Source organism: Nycticebus coucang, chromosome 8, assembly GCF_027406575.1.
Source record: "Nycticebus coucang isolate mNycCou1 chromosome 8, mNycCou1.pri, whole genome shotgun sequence".
Taxonomy (NCBI): domain Eukaryota; kingdom Metazoa; phylum Chordata; class Mammalia; order Primates; family Lorisidae; genus Nycticebus; species Nycticebus coucang.
The window spans coordinates 119,094,854-119,113,256 of record NC_069787.1 but is presented as its reverse complement, the minus strand read 5'-3'; positions in this window follow the sequence as shown (position 1 = coordinate 119,113,256).

Here is an 18,403-nt window from a genome sequence, read left to right as displayed (position 1 = left end):
AGGCAAAATATGGAACTTGGAGTTGGGTCTGCCTCTTTCTCTTCATAACTAGTTCTTAAGCATATATCTTTACTTATTTGGGCCTCAGTTTTCTTATCTATAAATTAACAAAAACTATTTCATGCTTTGTCTATTTTGTGTGGTTCTTAAGAGATCAAATGTATTAGTGTATAAGTCTTTGAAAATATGAAACTTGATACAATGGTTAGCTATTATGTTTTGATCTGACTGAGCTACCCAAATATCATATCCAAGAGGAGATAAAAGAATGAAGACAGATTATATTTGAAAGGGCTACATAATCTCGAAGGAAAAAAATTCTCAAGTAATAAAGCATTTCTGTATATAAAATCAGTTTATGGCAATCATATAAAAATTCTCAGAGTTCTGAGGCATACACACACTCATACATGCACAATATTCATTATGAGAAACTTAGGACTTCTTAGAAAATAAAAGTAGACTGTTTCAGAATAAACCAGTGTACTGGAGATCTATTACTGGAGCTTATACCTATTATTAACAAATAAAATGTACTAAAATTTTAACTAGTAAAAATTCAAGCTGTTCAGTATGTTAAATAAAACAGAGAATTCTTTTTATTTTTATGTTTTAGGTCATTCAATCAACCTCCTAATATGGTTATAAACTTCAGAGACTTGGACTCTGAACCATGATTCCTCAAGGTAAAGAAAATAGTTCCCCATGACTTTATAGAGTGATTTAGCCATTGGAAATATGTTGCACAAAAAGCTTCACATGCAGCACCACATAGAAAACAAGCTCTAGTTAAAGTGACAATGTGGGGGAAGACAGGGTCGATACACATTTGACTGTGGAAGGAAGCTCTTAACTTTAAAATCATGCACTGAAACCAGAATATATATATATATATATATATATATATATATATATAACTTCTAATGAACTTCCAGTGAAGGATAATGATAGAAATTAACTAGGGGTGGAGAAATAATAAAATACTACTTATTCAGAAAGCATATATACTAAGAATCTAGAGGAACAGATAAGCTACACATTCAGCATATGTTTATTGATGTTTCAAGATAGCACTCTATTTAAAAATCAGTAGCATACTTTGGTTACATTTGCAGAAGGAAAGGCTACTGTTTTCTTTAAAAATCTGACTGGAATTCTGATTTTTGCTATGTCATCGACAGTCTCAAGTGTTTTTAAAATCCTCTTATAAAAATATTTCTTTATTTGGCTCTTAAGGTAGAACCAAACCAAAGTACACTGCATTTCAGGGGAAGAAAAAAATTAAAACAGAGCGCCAGTTGCTTTAGTTTGAGTCTGCTGCATTTACTGCATATTTTAGGTCCATTTATACAGTTTTTAGATATAGATGTGTACCAATATAGATTTTTACATACATACTTCTGTTTAAATTTTGTCTTATGTTTCAATATGTGTTCACATTATTTTAATATGAGGAAAGATTAAGACAGGTAATTTATTATGACTAAGTTCTTTCATTTTGTATAAAGGGGAAATTTATTGAGGTGAACTTTTCCAGCAACTTCTTCCTCTAAGTAGATAAAGCTTTTTTGAAGTATGGCTCTAAGTATCATTTTTAAAAAAAGTTTAAACTATTGAAGAGGATTTATTTTTCTCACCAAACACAATTTTACATTATAGCTGCACTACTAGTCTATAACCATACTATTCACTAAAAGAAGAGAAAAAAATGAGCATGAAACTAATATCTTAAAAAATATTTTAATCAAAACTTAGCATGCTCATTTCTGACCTGGAAAATGATAAAAAATAAGAAGAATGTGGTTAAAGAGAAAATGAAAGCCAGCACAAAGAAAATAAAATATTTCAGGACATGAATTTAAAAAAAAATATATGGGGCGGTACCTGTGGCTCAAAGGAATAGGGTGCCAGCCCCATATATTGGAAGCGGTGGGTTCAAACCTGGCCCCGGCCAAAAAATGCAAAAAATAAAATAAAATAAAATAAAAATAAATAAATAAATAAATCACTAAAGGGATAGAAACCATAAGAAAGGATACAACAGAACTTAAAGAAATTAGTCACTTAGGGCAATTTAAAATACAGCAGACAGTTTCAACAACAGGCTAGACAAAGCAAAAGAAAGAACACAGAGCTTGAACACAAGAATCTTTGAATTCAAACAATCATTCAAAGATGCAGAAAAAAACAATAAATAAGAATAAATAACCACTCAGAGAGACATGGGGCTATGTTAAGAGGGCCAATATGTGAATTAAAGGTATTTCCGAGGGAGAAGAAGAAAAAACAAAGGCATGGAAAACTTATTCAAGGGAATTATTGAAGGAAATTTCTCTGATATGGACAGAAATACAGATATCCAAATATAAGATGGCCATCAAACACTGGAAAGGTTTAAAGTAAATAAGATATCTCAAAGACACTTAATCATCAACCTTGTCAAAGTCAAAATGAAGGAGAAAATTCTACAAGCTGCAAGATGAAAACAATAACTACTCTACAAAGGAGAGTCCATCAGCCTAACAGCAGACTTCTAAGAGGCAGCCTTACAAGCTAAAAGGAATGAAAGCTCCTTTAAAAATCTTTTTTAACAGAACAATTGCCAGTCGAGAATTTTTGTATCTTGCAACACTAAATTTCATAAATTATGGACAAATAAAGACTTTCCCAGAAAAAAAATACTAAGTGAATTTTTACTACTAGACCTCCAGTGGAAAATGGAACAGCACAATAGATACCCATTGGTGTATAAATAACCCAAAATCAAATCTCACAGTTCTTACAAAATGATAGAACAAGAGGGAAAACAAACAAACAAACAAAAAGAAGAAGAAGATATCATTCAACATAAAAAAGAGAAAAACATACTCCATATCAGTACTAACACTAAATGAGGACAGCCAATGCTCTAATTGAAAGACATAGACTGGCTGAATGAATAAAAAATCATTGCCCATGTATATAGTATTTCCAAGAAACCCATCCAACTTGCAAGGACATGTACAGACTCAAGGTAAAGAGATGGAAAAAATATTCCAAGCAAAGGGAAACCAAAATTAACAATGATAAAAAAGACAAAAATAATTATTATGGAATTATAAAGGAATAATAAATCAATAAGACACAACAATCCTAAATATATATATATAGCCCAGGAGCTCCCAGATTAATAGAATAAATTCAACTAGATACAAGCAAAGAAATAAACAGTAGCATCATAATCACCTGGAACTTTAACGCTCCACTTACAAAATTGGACAGAAAATCAACAAAGAAATACTGCACTTAAATGGAACTCTAGCACAAATGGACCTAACAGACATTTATAGAATACTCTACCTGAAAACTATAGCATACACATTTTTATCTCCACCAAATAGGAAATTTTGTATGGCTGATCATAGCCTAGACTATACAGAAAGTGTCACAGAATAAAGTAAAAAGTTGACACTTTGAAAGATAAACAAAATCAATAGAGCATTAGCCAGATTAACCAGAAATAGAAGAACAAGGACTCATAAAACCTCAATTAGATATGAAAAAGAAGACATTGCAACTGATACCACAGAAATACAAAATATCGCCTATCAAGGCTATAACAAGCCCTACCCACACAACCTAAAAAAAATACAGGAAATGCATAAATTCCCAGAAACACAGAACTTCCCCAGACTCAATAAGGAAGAAATAGAAATCATGAATAGACCAATAACTAGAAGCAAGATTGAGACAATAATAAAAAATCTCTTTATAACAAAAAGCCCTGGACCAGACAGATTCAAAACCAAATTCTACCAGTTCTGTAATGAACTGGCACCTGTTCTACAGATATTATTCCTTACCAGCAAGAAGGAAGAAATCCTACAATGCCAGGAATGGACACAACTAAGAAAGAAAAACTACAGATCAATATTCCTTATGGACATTGGCGCAAAAATACTCAGTAAGATACTAGCAAACTGAATTTAGCAGCACAACAAAAAGTTAATTTGCTACGATCAAGTGGCTTTCATCCCAGGAATGCAAGGATGGTTCAACATATGCAAATCAATAAATATAAATCACCAGATAAACAAAAGCTAAAACAAAGGTCATATGATCATCTCAATAGATGCACAAAAAGCATCCAACAAAATCTACCACCCTTTTAGGTTGAAAACCCTCCACAAACTAAGCATAGAAGAGAAACATACCTCAAAATTATAGAATTCATATAAGGAAAGCCCACAGCCAACATCATGCTGAATGTGAAAAAGTTAAAAGCTTTCTTCCTAATAACTGGAACATGTTATTGGTGCCTACTATCACCACTTCTATTCACCATAGTACTGGAAGTCCTAGCCAGAGCAAACAGATGAGAGGAAGAAATAAAGGGCATCCTAAATGGAAAGGAGATCAAACCATTCCTGTTTGCTTATGATGTGATGTTTTATGTAGAAACCCCTAAAAACTGCACCAAAAGACTCTTGATATTGATGTATAAATTCAGCAAAGTTTCAGGTTAGAAAGTCAATGTACACAAATCAGTAGCATTTCTATATACTAATAACAGTCAAGATGAGAGTTAAATCAAAAACTCAATACTGTTTTTAAATAGCTATGAATGAAATAAATACTTAGGAATATATTTAATCAGGGAGATGAGAGATCACTATAGGAAAAACCACAAAATACAGATGAAAGAAATCACAGATGACACAAAGAAATAGAAAAACACTCCTTGCTGATAGATTGGTAGGGTCAGCATCATTAAAATGCCGATTGTGCCCAAAGTAATTTATAGATTCAACGCATTTTCCATCAAAATATCAATGTCTTACTTTACAGATCTAGAAAAAATAATCCTAACCAATTTTGAAACAACAGGAGCCAGATTAGCCAAAGAAATCCTAAGCAAAAAAGAGCAAATCTGGAGGCATCTGAAATCAAATTACACTATAAGGCTATACTAACCAAAACAGCGTGATACTGGTATAAAGGCAAAGAAATAGACCAGTGGAACAGACTAGATAACCTAGAAATAAAACCATATAGCAACACCCAACTAATATTTAACAAACCAGACAGAAACATATACAGGGGAAAGGATACCCTAATCAATAACTTGTGTTGGGAAAATTGGATAACTGTATTCAGAATAAAGAAACAGGTTTTCTATATCTCTTGCCATATACAAAAATTAAATCAAGATGGGTTAAAGAATTAAATATAAGACATGAAACCCTAGAAATTCTAGAAGAAAACATAGGAAAAACTCTTCTTCTTCTTTTTTTTTTTTTTATTAAATCATAGTTGTGTACATTAATATGATCATGGGGCACCATACACTTGGTTCATAGACTGTTTGACACATTTTCATCACACTATTTAACATAGCCTTCCTGGAATTTTCTTAGTTATTTTGCTAAGACATTTACATTCCACATTTACTAAGTTTCACATATACCCTTTGTAAGATGCACTGCAGGTGAAAAACTCTTCTAAACATAGGCTTTGGCAAAGAATTTATGACTAAGACCTCAAAGGCAAATACAGCAGCAACGAAAATAAATAGATGGGATTTAACCAAATTAAAAAGCTTCTGCACAGCCAAGGAAATACTTACCAGAGTAAACAGGTAACTTATGAATTAGGGAAAATAATCACAACCTATACATCTGACAAAGGACTTTTCCCCAGCAACTATAAAGAACTCACAACAGTAAGATAAAACAAATAACCCCTTCAAAAAGTGGGCAAAAGATATGACCAGAATTTTTCAAAAGAAGGTGGAAAAATTACCAAAAGATATCTGGAAAAAATTTCAATGTCACTAATCATCAGGGAAATCGAATTAAAATCACAATGAGGTACCATGTCATTTAATAATGAGCATTATTAAAAAGTCAAAATCAACAGATGCTGGTATAGGTGCAGAGAAAGAGATACACTCATACCTTGTTGATGGGACTGCATATTAATAGGACCTCTGTGGAAAATGGTATGGAGATTCTTCCAAGAGGTTAAATGTAGACATAATATTTGAGAGCAATCCTATTGCGAGGGATCTGCCCAAAGGTAAAGAAATCAGTTTATCAAAAGATACCTGCACTTGAATGTTTACCACAGTATAATTCATGATTGCAAAGATATGGAATCAGCCAAGTGCATGAATGGATAAAGCTAACGCAGTATATAGTGTACACTGTGGAGTAATACTCAGCCATAACAATGAATGAAACAATGTCATTTGCAGCAACTTGGATGGAACTGGGGACCATTATCTTAAGTAAAGCATTTCAGGAAAGGAAAAGCAAACACCACATGTTCTCATTAATAAGTTGTAGCTAAATGATCGGTGCACATGGGCACAAAAAGACATGAGGGACGTTGGCAATCAAGAAAAGGGGAGGGTGAGAGGGATTTAAAATTTACCTGCTTGATACAATGAACACTGTCTTGCTGGCCCACTGAAAGCCCTGACTCCAGCATTATAGCATGAATCCATGTAAAAAAACTTTAGAACCCCTTAACATTCTGAAATTTAAAAACAATACCGAAGCTTACCTTTTGGCATGAGAATATATAATGGTTACTTTTAGCTAAACATTTGCAATATCTGTGACAATTGATAATTTTAATGTTAATTTCTGGTATGGCATGACACCTGGGATCAGGACATAATTTTTAGGACAAGTATTATTTTTCTTTGCATAATTGGATTTAGGCTAAGCTTCAGCATCTAGGCTGTCTACTGCAAACGGGCCAACATTCTAGATTAGGCGAGCTATTACGGTGGTGATTTTCCACTGGTGTGCCACAATGCCCTGGTGTGCTCTCAGGTGAGAGAATCTTAGGTGTGCTGTGAGAAACTTTAAAGGTAATTAATTAAATTATTTTCAAAAGAAGTTCAAAGCACTGTTTGTATACTCTTTCTTTTTTTTTTGGAGACAGAGTCTCACTATGTTGTCCTCGGTAGAGTGCTATGGCGTCATAGCTCAAACTCCTGGGCTTACGCGATTCTTTTGCCTCAACCTCCCAAGTAGCTGGGACTACAGGTGCCTGCCACAATGCCTGGCTATTTTTTTTGTTGCAGTTGTCATTGTTGTTTTAGCCGGCCCGGGCTGGGTTTGAACCTGCCAGCCTTGGTCTATGTGGCTGGCACTATAACTACTGAGCTACGGGCACTGAGCCATTTTTTACTCTTTATTTGATCAACATAATTTAAGTGTGCCATGGAAGTTTAACTATAAGTTCAAGTGTGCCGTGAGGATAAAAAAAGGTTGAAAAACACAGTGTTGGAGATTGCTCTTAATACAGCCTCTCTAAGTCTTATAGCTTACTGTCACTGAAATTCAACACCTCATCTTGGTTCATTCTCACAGTTTGTCTCAGTGGGACTGTTGGGAACCTTAATTTCTTCTCCTTATGTTCAACCCCATAATTTCAACTCCTCTGAATTCCCTTTAGTACAGTGTTTCTCCTTCTGGGTGTGAGTTTCTGGCAAAAGCTGCCTCTAGTTGGCCATCTTGCCCTCCTTCCTAATCTTGGTTTAAAGGTAATAAATAAGCAGATCAGCAATAAAAAACCAAAATGAAATGAAAGTAATAAAAGTAACTAAATTCTCAAGAAGCTGACTATGTCAAGGAAACATTTTGATTATTATACAAAACTTAAATGAGGTTACTTCTTTCTTGCACAGTGAAAAATAGAAAGGCCTTTGGCATGCTTCTGAAAAGCCATTAGGCTTCTATTTATTAAATTTTAAAATTTCTTACCAAAGATGTTCTCTTTATCTTCCACTACTTTCACCTCCTTCCTATCCCCAAGTCACTAAAACTAAGACATCACAAAGATACTTAAAGCAACAGAAAAAAAAAGACAAAACAAACAAACAAAAACACTATTTTCACTACTTTCACCTCCTTCCTATCCCCAAGTCCCCAAAACTAAGAAATCACAAGAATCACCTCTAATAGATACTTTCAGCAACAGAAAAAAAAAAAAAAGACAAAACAAACAAACAAACAAAAACACCTCCCTCAAGTCCAACATGTCTGTACAAATGTAATACAGAGCACTGTAAATCACCTCGGTCAATTTTTCTGGGTCTCAGAATATTAGTTGAGCATTATTTTCATGACTTCATATTTGTGATTTATCCATCTAATAAATGCTAAGCTTCCAAACTAGTACTTTTCTGTGATTGACTCCTTTTAACACCATGATTTTATGTGGAATGCAATGTCTATTTTGTCATTTTTACTTTTTCTTGGTCTTAAAAGATACTCATGATGAAGGTAACAGTCAATGAAATAGACCAAATATTCACATTTGCAAGATTAGTCTGAGTTAGTACAATGTGCATGGTAGCCTCATACTATACCGAAATGCACCCCTACAACTTCAGGATGTGCTCAGATTTTATAGCATACAACATACCATAATACTTCGTAATTATAAACCACCTTTCCTAGTCTCTTTCACATGTTCTCATAGTTCCTTTGGATTTGGGCCAGAGACACGTCACTATTTATGAGGTGAAATGTGACACATGGCAAGTTTCTACAAAACCCATCTGGTTGAAGAAAAGAAGATCAAAAACTAAGCAAGCTGAGGAGATGTCTGTGTGTGGGAAGGCCTCTACAGTCAGTGATCTGCAGGACATGAAAAGAATTATTCCAGGCCCCTCAGTATAGTGCATGGTAATGCTCCAGTTTTGTCTGCAAGGTGGGAGAAGTTAATGTTTTAAAATATCCTCCTTGAATGTCAGGGGATGCTGTCTACAGAGATATATTTTTCCTAGGTCCTAATGACTCCCAACTTGTATTAAAATATTTTCTTAATGTAAGTGCGGAGAATGACAAGCTTCAAAAAAAAAAAATGAGACGCTAATCAGGGGAGATTTAAAAACTGGGAGAAAAATTTATTTCCATCAGGTAAAACAAAATTGGAATTTGGTGAGCGTATTACCCCAGTGCTGCGTTTTGGATATGTCTTATGAATTAATACAAACATCTAAAATATGTTTTTTTCCGAGGTGACAGCAAATCTTATAAGGAACTGATTGCTCAGAATTAAATCACTTTTTCTGTTAGTTCTTTGCAGTGATTTTAAGTGGTAGAAAGAAAGAAGGTAAAATATCAGAGTCCAAGATCACCTCGTCACAGAAGTGGAAAAGAGACGATGTAATCTGAATGGTGACAAGAAAAATAATTCCAAGACTTTTGAAGTGTGACCCGGCTGCTGATTGCAGAGGGTAATTATTATAAAAAGTCTGCACTGAAACATAGTTTAAGTGATCTTTCCTTTTTAGTGATGCAAAAAGAAGCATAATAAAAATGAACGTTGCTAAGTCTGTTTGAGGCGATATGAAGTGAAGAAACGGCAATAGTGAGAAACCAAATAGCAACAGGGCAAATCAATCACACACACAGGTCCTTAGAAATTTGGAAATGAAAAGTGTAAGATAGCAATGAATTTTGGTAGGGTTTGAGAAACTCAGAGCGGTTAAGTGAACAGAAACCAGACCTTGAATAGCATCAAAAGTGTTAGCTTTATATAAAATTTGGAAGTAGATGGATTTGGGCTTTGACATCATCCAATAAAGTTTTACTTCTGCATTTAGTGTGTGGGATATGGGATAAGGTTGGGTTTTATAAAGAAAGAAGATGGGTTGGCTGTCCTTTCTTAAATTCCTTTACAATTTTCTGCATTGGGCTTTTTTCTCACTCACCATTTCATCTAAGTATCCATTCTCTGTGTCCCAACCCAGAAGGCTGCTATTTGACCAACTTCTGCTTTCAGAATTATTTTTTACTGTTCTTCTATTCCACTAAGGGCTCTAACTTCACATTTCCCAATCTGAAGTCAATTTGAAAGCTCCACCTCGAATTAAATATTCTTTCTTTTTTTTTTGTTGCACTCTGGGGGACCTCATCATCTCTCATACTGGCCTATGTTTGTACAACATGGTGTTTTTGTTTTCCTGGCATTTTCTTAGTTATTGTGTTAAGACATTTACATTCTACATTTACTAAGTTTCACATATACCCTTGTAAGATGCACCGCAGGTGTAATCTCACCAATCTCCCTCCCTCCACCCACCTCCCCCCTCCCTCCCCTCTCTTCCCCCCTTCCCCCTATTCTTAGGTTATAACTGGGTTATAGCTTTCATGTGAAAGCCATACATTAGTTTCATAGTAGGGCTGAGTACATTGAATACTTTTTCTTCCATTCTTTTTTTTTTTTTTTGGCCGGGGCAGGGTTTGAACCCACCACCTCTGGCATATGGGTCTGGCGCCCTACTGCTTGAGCCACAGGTGCCGCCCTTTTCTTCCATTCTTGAGATACTTTACTAAGAAGAATATGTTCCAGCTCCATCCATGTAAACATGAAAGAGGTGAAGTCTCCATCTTTCTTTAAGGCTGCATAATATTCCATGGTGTACATATACCGCCATTTATTAATCCATTCGTGGATGGATGGGCACTCGGGCTTTTTCTTTCCTTTTGGTCTGCTTAGAAGATCCATTTCTTTCAGTGTCTTTCTTCGTTGTAGATGTCTCCTCATCAATACACATTACTGGATTGTTTCAGGATCCACTAGAATTGTTTTTATAAAGTTTCTGGAACCCACTGAGCTTGTCCCAAAGTTAGGGTTCAGATGTTCCTCCTCATCGACATCATGCTGCTTAAAACAGGATTTCATATAATCTGCAAAGGTGGGTAGTAGCTCTAAACAATTCCTTCCTTTTTTTTTTTTTTTTAAATCACAGACCATCTGAAGTACAAAGTCACATTCTCACAAAGCACAGATGTGTTCATTATCCAAAGGTTCCTCAAGTTTGAGGTGTTTTCAAAGTCTGGTGGGCATAGCTGAAGAAAAATCTCGCAGATGATCTGATACACCTGGGAAATATATTATACTTCGGCCTTGAAATCGTTAATGGCACTGCTTTTAAGAGACTGCTTTTCATGTGAAACCTTTCTCTATGGATAAAAGTGGTGGTGCTTTCACTGCAGAGAGTCTGGGCAGGACCCAGAGCTCCTTCTGCTCCAGTGGCCCAGGTAGTGTCAATTAACAAACGTAGTTTTAAAAGGTGTGAAATCATTTTGGAGTTCAATGCTCTGGAAATAGTCATTCTTTTCTGGAATTCTACTGTTCATATTTCACAGAAACAAGATAGAAACATATATACATAGAGGCAGGTTTTTGATAGCATAGTTTCTAATAATAAGCAGGAAATTTTCTAGCTTCTATAAGTTTGTATAAACAAAACCTCACTCAATCGAACACCACATGTATTACTGTTTCTAAATTTTCATACAAAAATAAAGACTTTGCTGTTTTAAAATAGAGCACCATTTAACTATAAAATGCACATATCTTTTATATGTTTGATATTTCTATAAGTTTAGAGTCAAATGGATATAAATTACTATAAGACATGATACGATACAGACATAATTATCAAAACAACGTTATTCAGAAAACAAAGTGATGTATAAAAAGTTTGAGATACTAAAAACACATTTTTCAATTTTCTCCCACAGGGATTGGCTATTGTGAACGTATATAATATTCTGTTATAATTAAAAAATACTTACTGATTTTGAAGAAAAAGCTTAACTATTTCCATGTTTGTAGATTTTTTTAATACATATGAATTATTGGTAACACTTAAAAAACATGCTACCTTGGGAATCTAAAGTATTGTGGTTCATAAAAATTTAGTTTGCCATAATAATGGCAGTCATACAACTTGATGCTTAACAGGTGACATTTTAAACATAGGCATACGGTCAGTTTATTTGGATAAGTTTTAACTAATTGGCTGTGTACTTTGTTATTTAACATTATTTATATTTAGTACTCTTTTTTCGAGATAATTTCTATCTTAGTAAATTTATACTTTGTACTTCTAACTAGCTCGATAAAATTCCTGACAGAGCCGGGAGACTAGGTGAGCCATCAATTCTGCTGTGAAATGTGCCAGAAAAATGACTTAGGCAACTCACCGAAGGGACTCTCTCACATCCATAAAAATTGGTATAATAACACTCACTCCCCTTTTTATTTTGCAGACGTCATAAAGATGAATAAGATAATTAAAGGAGTCTGTATATATGGAAATAAATATATAAACTGAGGTAGGACTGTTGCTATTATTATAATGATGATGGATGATGAACATATTTAATCCTGAATAATTAATACAAACTGTCCAAGATCATTTTTAATAGTGCATGCATAAAGGAGCTTGAAAAGTAAGAAGGCATCACCAAGTAGGCAGTCAGGTAAGTTAGAGAGCCCTGATCTGGCCAGAGGCATTCAGGGTGTGGTCACTGTCAACACTCCTGTTTAGCAACTCCCTGAGGAGTGGTTGGTAAAGGTGTGTCTTCCCACCATCCTCTGCTGAATAAGTCTTCCCTGCTGTTTAAAACTGGGCATGTTTTCTCTCATCACTGGTGGGGGCAAAGGCCAGAAACCTGATGGGACAAGTAACCTTTTCTTCTCTGATCCCAGAAAATGCCCAGGGTATTTGGAATTGAATATTGAAACGTACCACCAGGCAGCACCTGTGGTCAAGTGGGTAGGGCGCTGGTCCCATATGCCGGAGGTGGCGGGTTCAAACCCAGCCCCGGCCAAAAAAAAAAGAAATGAAACGTACCACCTTTGCACACAGACCTAAAACTTGCAGCCTCTGGCTTCATTACCAGTCACATACCAAGGAGGAAAGACACTGGGTGGACCCTGAAACAAGGCTTTGAGTGTTTGTTTTCTGCATCATGGTGAGCAGCCACGCTTTCTACTGCTTGGACCATTAAAGTTGAACACACACTCTTTAGAATATAAAATTGCCATTTATGTTAGACCATCGCTGTTTCCTTCCCCACGGTATTTCAGGTCCATTGCCATTTTCACAGGGAAGTATTCCTTGAAGTCCCTTTCCTTACAAGGTTTCTCTCCCAATTATTTTCTCCTTCTGCAACTTTGAATTTGTCCTTGGTAATACTTATCTCAGTTGTAATTTTTCATTTATCTGTAAGATTAATTGATTAATGTTTGCCTTGCCCACTGGAGAGTATATTAGAGTGGATTGGGACTGTATTTGTTTTTATCAAGGCTTTCACACTTAGCATAAATAAATAAATAACAATAAATTATAGGACACTCAGTTAAATTTGAATTTCAGATAAACATAGAACAATTTTTGGTATAACTATGTTGTTAATCTAAAATTCAAATTTAACTAGAAATCCTGTGTTTTAACTTTCATCAGTTTTTAGTTCCTGTTTTACCTTCAGGGCTTATTACACTATTGTGAACATTGTAAGAGTTCATTTAAAATGCCTTGAATGAACGCATGAAAGATTGCAGGAAGGAAGGAAAGGACCTTGCCACAAAAATTTTAGACAGTTGCCAGTACATGAGCATGTATAATTGTCCGCGTAAAATTTGCTCCCCAAAACACTGCCTTCAAGTAAATTTTCAAAAGCTAGGAACAACCCATCAAGCTTATAGATAAAAGACTTTTTCAGAATAGGAGTCAGTAAAAATGTTATGCCAGAATCCTACCATCGACATAGTTTGGGCTTTTCTGATACGCACACATAATACAAGAAGTAACAAAAATCACATACACATCATTGAATGAACTAACAACTGCATTTGAAGAACAAGGCTATCATTTTTTACAGTGTTTACTGAAATGCAGGGTGGCCATAAATTTTGTGTGGACCTTAAAATTGCACTATTTTAAATTGCACAAGAACTCTATGGCCACCCGGCATAGCACATGAAGCTTACCAACTACGTAGTTGCAGTAAAATCATTTATTAGACATCAAATGCTGTAAGAAAGCCAAACTGGCAAGTAGCCTTCATAAGATTTTGAATAAACTCAGATATTGTTCTTTCTTTTATCATTATTATAATTGTTTGACATAATCGCTCCTGCCTATAAATTATACAGAAGATTATTATCTTCCCGGTTTTCATGTTTATTTCTTCTTCCATTAATTTTAACAAATGCGGAACACCTATTATATATAAGACAATGTCTAAACCAGACAATAAAAATATGTGTATAGAGACCTACACAGAAAAGTATTCTTAAGTGGAAATACATACATTTTTCATAAAAAGAATTTGTGACATTCCATAAATGCAGCAAAGACAAAGATTGCAAAGCACAGAAAGGCTCCGTTATGATAAAATACAAGTGAAGAGAGAGAGAATGATAGAGCTAGTTTGACCTCTTGCCTTCCGTAATCTACCCAGTTGTTGGAATATTTTGTTTTAGAACTCCATTAATATAATAACATTAACTCAACTGTAAGTTTAAATTTCCACTGCTTCATACATAGCACACTGCTACCTTGTTTTTTTCTTAGAAAGACATGAAGGAGTCCAGTGACACTCTTTCTTGTAATAAGACTTTAGAAAACCACTTTGTGGTAGATTAAAGATGAGCTACAAATCTTTTGCCATGCCTTGCAGAAGAGGTGAAATCTACTTCCCCTCTCCTTGAATCTGGGCTGACTTTACAAAAATGTTTCCTCTTTTTCTATATACTTTGCAACAGTGGATCTAAGATTGGAAGGTTTTTCCTCCCCCTTTTTTCTGTTTTCTTAAGTGTTTGGTAGAGCTTGCTCGAAAAGCCGTGTCTGAATCTTTCTTTTACTTTCATTTTTGGTTTATGGAAAGATTTTGCACCGGGGATTCAAAGACATTAATGTTATGAGATTATTGTTTTCTTTCTTTCTGTTTTGATCCAGTTTCTAGGAATTTGCCCAATTTACGTAAGTTTTCCAGTTTATTGGTATGGAGTTATTCATTATACCCTTGTGTTATCGCTTTAAATTTCCGCATCCATTTTGTCCATGTTGTTAATGTTATTTCTTTAAACTCCTCCTGCCTTTCTTCCCTACACCCTCTATCTTCTTCTCTTTCTCCTTTTCTTTCTTCTTCATCCATCTTGCCACCTTTTTTGAAAGATATGTAGTAATTTATACTTGACTTTGTTAATATTTTAAATTCATCTTTGTTTCTTATTTTACTCCCACCATTTTCTACTCTGTTAGTAAGGATGGAAGACAGAATAGATGTTGCATGATTAACCAGCAATGCGTCTTACATACCTGGGAACTACATATGCGTACTCCAGGGGGCTAAAGAGAAGGGAAACTTTGATAAAAGCAGAATTGCAATGGTGCATTTCTACGTTATCTGTTTTTATATTGTATATGTCTTAGTAAAGAATTTGTCCTTGCCCAAAGAGATTTTGCCTTATCCCTGGCTCCTGCAATGTAATCTCTAAACTTCTGGAAATATCCCCAGTGTCAAGAGTGCCTTTGTTATTCATGGGAACCTGTGAACCACTTCTGCTAGTTATGCAGGGTCACTCATGGTGGGCCTCTTGGATCATGTGATATTGGCCAGAGCTCTAGGGGAGTTATGGGGGTTAGAGACAGAGAAAAACAATGTGGATAATCAATAAATCAATCATGCTCAGGTAATGAAGAAACAAAAAAAGTCTGGAGCACTGAAGCTTTGGTGAGCTTTCTGGGTTGTCAGTGCTCCAAGTATATTGTCACACATTGATGTAGCGAGGGTACTGCTTCCTGAAGGCAATAGAAGTCTTATGTTTGGAATATTCCCAAACTTGGCTCTTGTATGATTTTAACACATGTTTTTCTTGTTTTAAACCATAACTGTGCATATAATAGCTCTCAGAGAGCTTTTATGAGTCCTTCTAGGAAATCATCAATATTGATGATGGTGTAGGGAAACTCTTGACCTTGAAGTTGGATTACAAGTTTTAGGTAGAATTGGCAGTCTAGAGAACTGTGTCTTTAGTCCTTGCAGTTTGATTAACTGTAGATATTTGATGTTAGAAGTGAGATTCACCAAAATAATCCTGACTCCCTGAAACATGTAGTTTGGGAAGAGAAAGAATGAAAAGGCAAAGGATAATGAATCTCTGATTCATGGATGACCACCGGGTCAGCCATGGTATGAAACTGCTGCTGTGCTATAGTCCATTACTGGAGGCAAAGATTACTAATGAAAATTAGAAACAATAGCTTCACTCCCCTGGAGCTGGCTCACTGGATGCATAAGCAAATTTTCAGTAATTAGAATAAAGCAAACTATGCCAATTTTTTTTTGTTATTGTTATCAATAAGAGTTAAAATGAATGTAGGGAAGAGTGTTGGAGTGGGGTCCTGTTTCTGAGAAAAGCTTGGATACCAGTTGGCTCAAGCCATAACCTCTAGTCTCAGAGTGCCTACCAGTAGGAAAATTTAAAAGAAAAAGTGAAGGAAAATGTTATGATACATCTTGATGCTGGGTTGTGCTTGCATTTTGCATTTCGGCTGGTCTTACCTACAACTAGCCTCAGAGATAATTTTTTGCAATATGTAATGAAATAACAAAAAAAAATTAGAACTAATTTTAAGAGAATGGGGGGAAAGTGGGTAAGATACAGGCGAGAATCAAGAGACTTATCCCAACAGGGTAGAAATCTTTAAATTGCTATTAAGAAATAGGATGAATTAGTCACACTTTGAAGGGGTAAAGACAGAAGTCTTAATGCAGCATTCTTGAAAGTAGGTTGGACTCATGGGAAAACATGCTATGACCTAACATTGAGGGACCCTAAACTAATCTGCTTTATTCACCCTAGCTTGAAGTAACTCAAAAGCCACAAGAAAATAATGACAAGGAAAAATCAGACCCCCAATTGCCTAGGGGGATGGTTCCAAACCTGAGCAAGGTAAAGACTATTGAGAGGGCCTGGATTCCTTGGTCTATCTCCCAGCTCAGTTCCCAAGGCCATAGCACATGGGGGAGTACACTGGCTGGGGATAGGGAAGAGACACATCTGGGACTCCTGGACATAGAAGCTCCATGCACCATAGGTCTGAAACCCGTTGAAATACTAACTGGGCCTGCAGTTAGATTGTGAGGGAACAGCTGTGCAGTGGTTAATGGGTTTAAGGTGGAAGGTTAGGAAAAAATTGGAATGGCTGAACAGACTACGTGAACCAACCATATCTCCTTTATCTAAATATAGAGATGGATGTTCTATCTTGCTAGGGAATACTTCTCTTACTTAGTATTCTAAACCAGAAACTTTGTAAACCTACTTATTTTCTTATATGGATGCAACATGCAAAACAGAAACAAATAAGATTGCCTGAACCCAAACAAGATGCTAATTTTAAGTAGTATTGAATAGATTTTTAAGTGATACTGCATAGAAGTATTGAATAGGTGTGGATAAATTCTCAGTACAACGATCCTATGTGGAATATAGATTCGGGGTAATGGCAAAAGTCTCTGAGTGGATTTCTGAGGAGTCTGTTGTTATTTTGTCTTTGTTGTTTCTGATTGATGAGATTAAAGATTTTACTCTTTTTTTCTTGATTAGGTTGGCCAAAGGTTTATCTATTTTATTGACCTTTTCGAAAAACCAGCTTTTTGATTTATTGATCTGTTGTATTATTCTTTTGTTTTCAATTTCATTTAATTCTGCTCTAATTTTGGTTATTTCTTTTCTTCTACTAGGTTTGGGGTTGGAATGTTCTTCCTTTTCCAGTTGCTTGAGATGTCCCATTAAGTTAACTTCCTCTCTTTCCGTTTTCTTAAGGAAGGCTTGCAGTGCTATAAATTTCCCTCTTAGAACTGCCTTTGCGGTGTCCCAGAGGTTCTGATAGTTCGTGTCTTCATTGTTGTTTTGTTCCAAAAAATTGGAGATTTCTTTCTTAATCTCATCTCTGACCCAGCTATCATTCAGCATAAGGTTATTTAACTTCCATGTTTTTTGTATGAGTATGCAGATTCATGTTGTTACTCAGCTCAAGTTTTATTCCATGGTGGTCCGAGAAGATGCATGGAATAATTTCTATTCCTTTAAATTTACTGAGGTTAGACTTGTGACCTAAGATGTGATCGATTTTGGAGTAAGTTCCATGGGCTGATGAGAAGAATGTGTATTCAGGTTTGTTGGTATGAAATGTTCTGTAGATGTCTGCTAAATCCAAATGTTGGATGGTTAGGTTTAAATCTAAGATTTCTTTGCTCAGCTTCTTGTTGGAGGATCGATCCAACACTGCCAAAGGAGTGTTGAAATCTCCGACTATTACGGAGCTGGAGGAAATCAAGTTGCTCATGTCTGTTAGAGTTTCTCTTATAAATTGAGGTGCATTCTGGTTGGGTGCATGGATATTAATAATTGAGATCTCATCATAGTGAGTATTACCCTTAACAAATATAAAGTGACCATTCTTGTCCTTCCTTACTTTTGTTGGTTTAAAGCCTATTGTATCTGCAAATAAAATTGCAACACCTGCTTTTTTCTGATTACCATTTGCCTGAAATATGGATGACCACCCTTTCACCCTGAGTCTGTATTT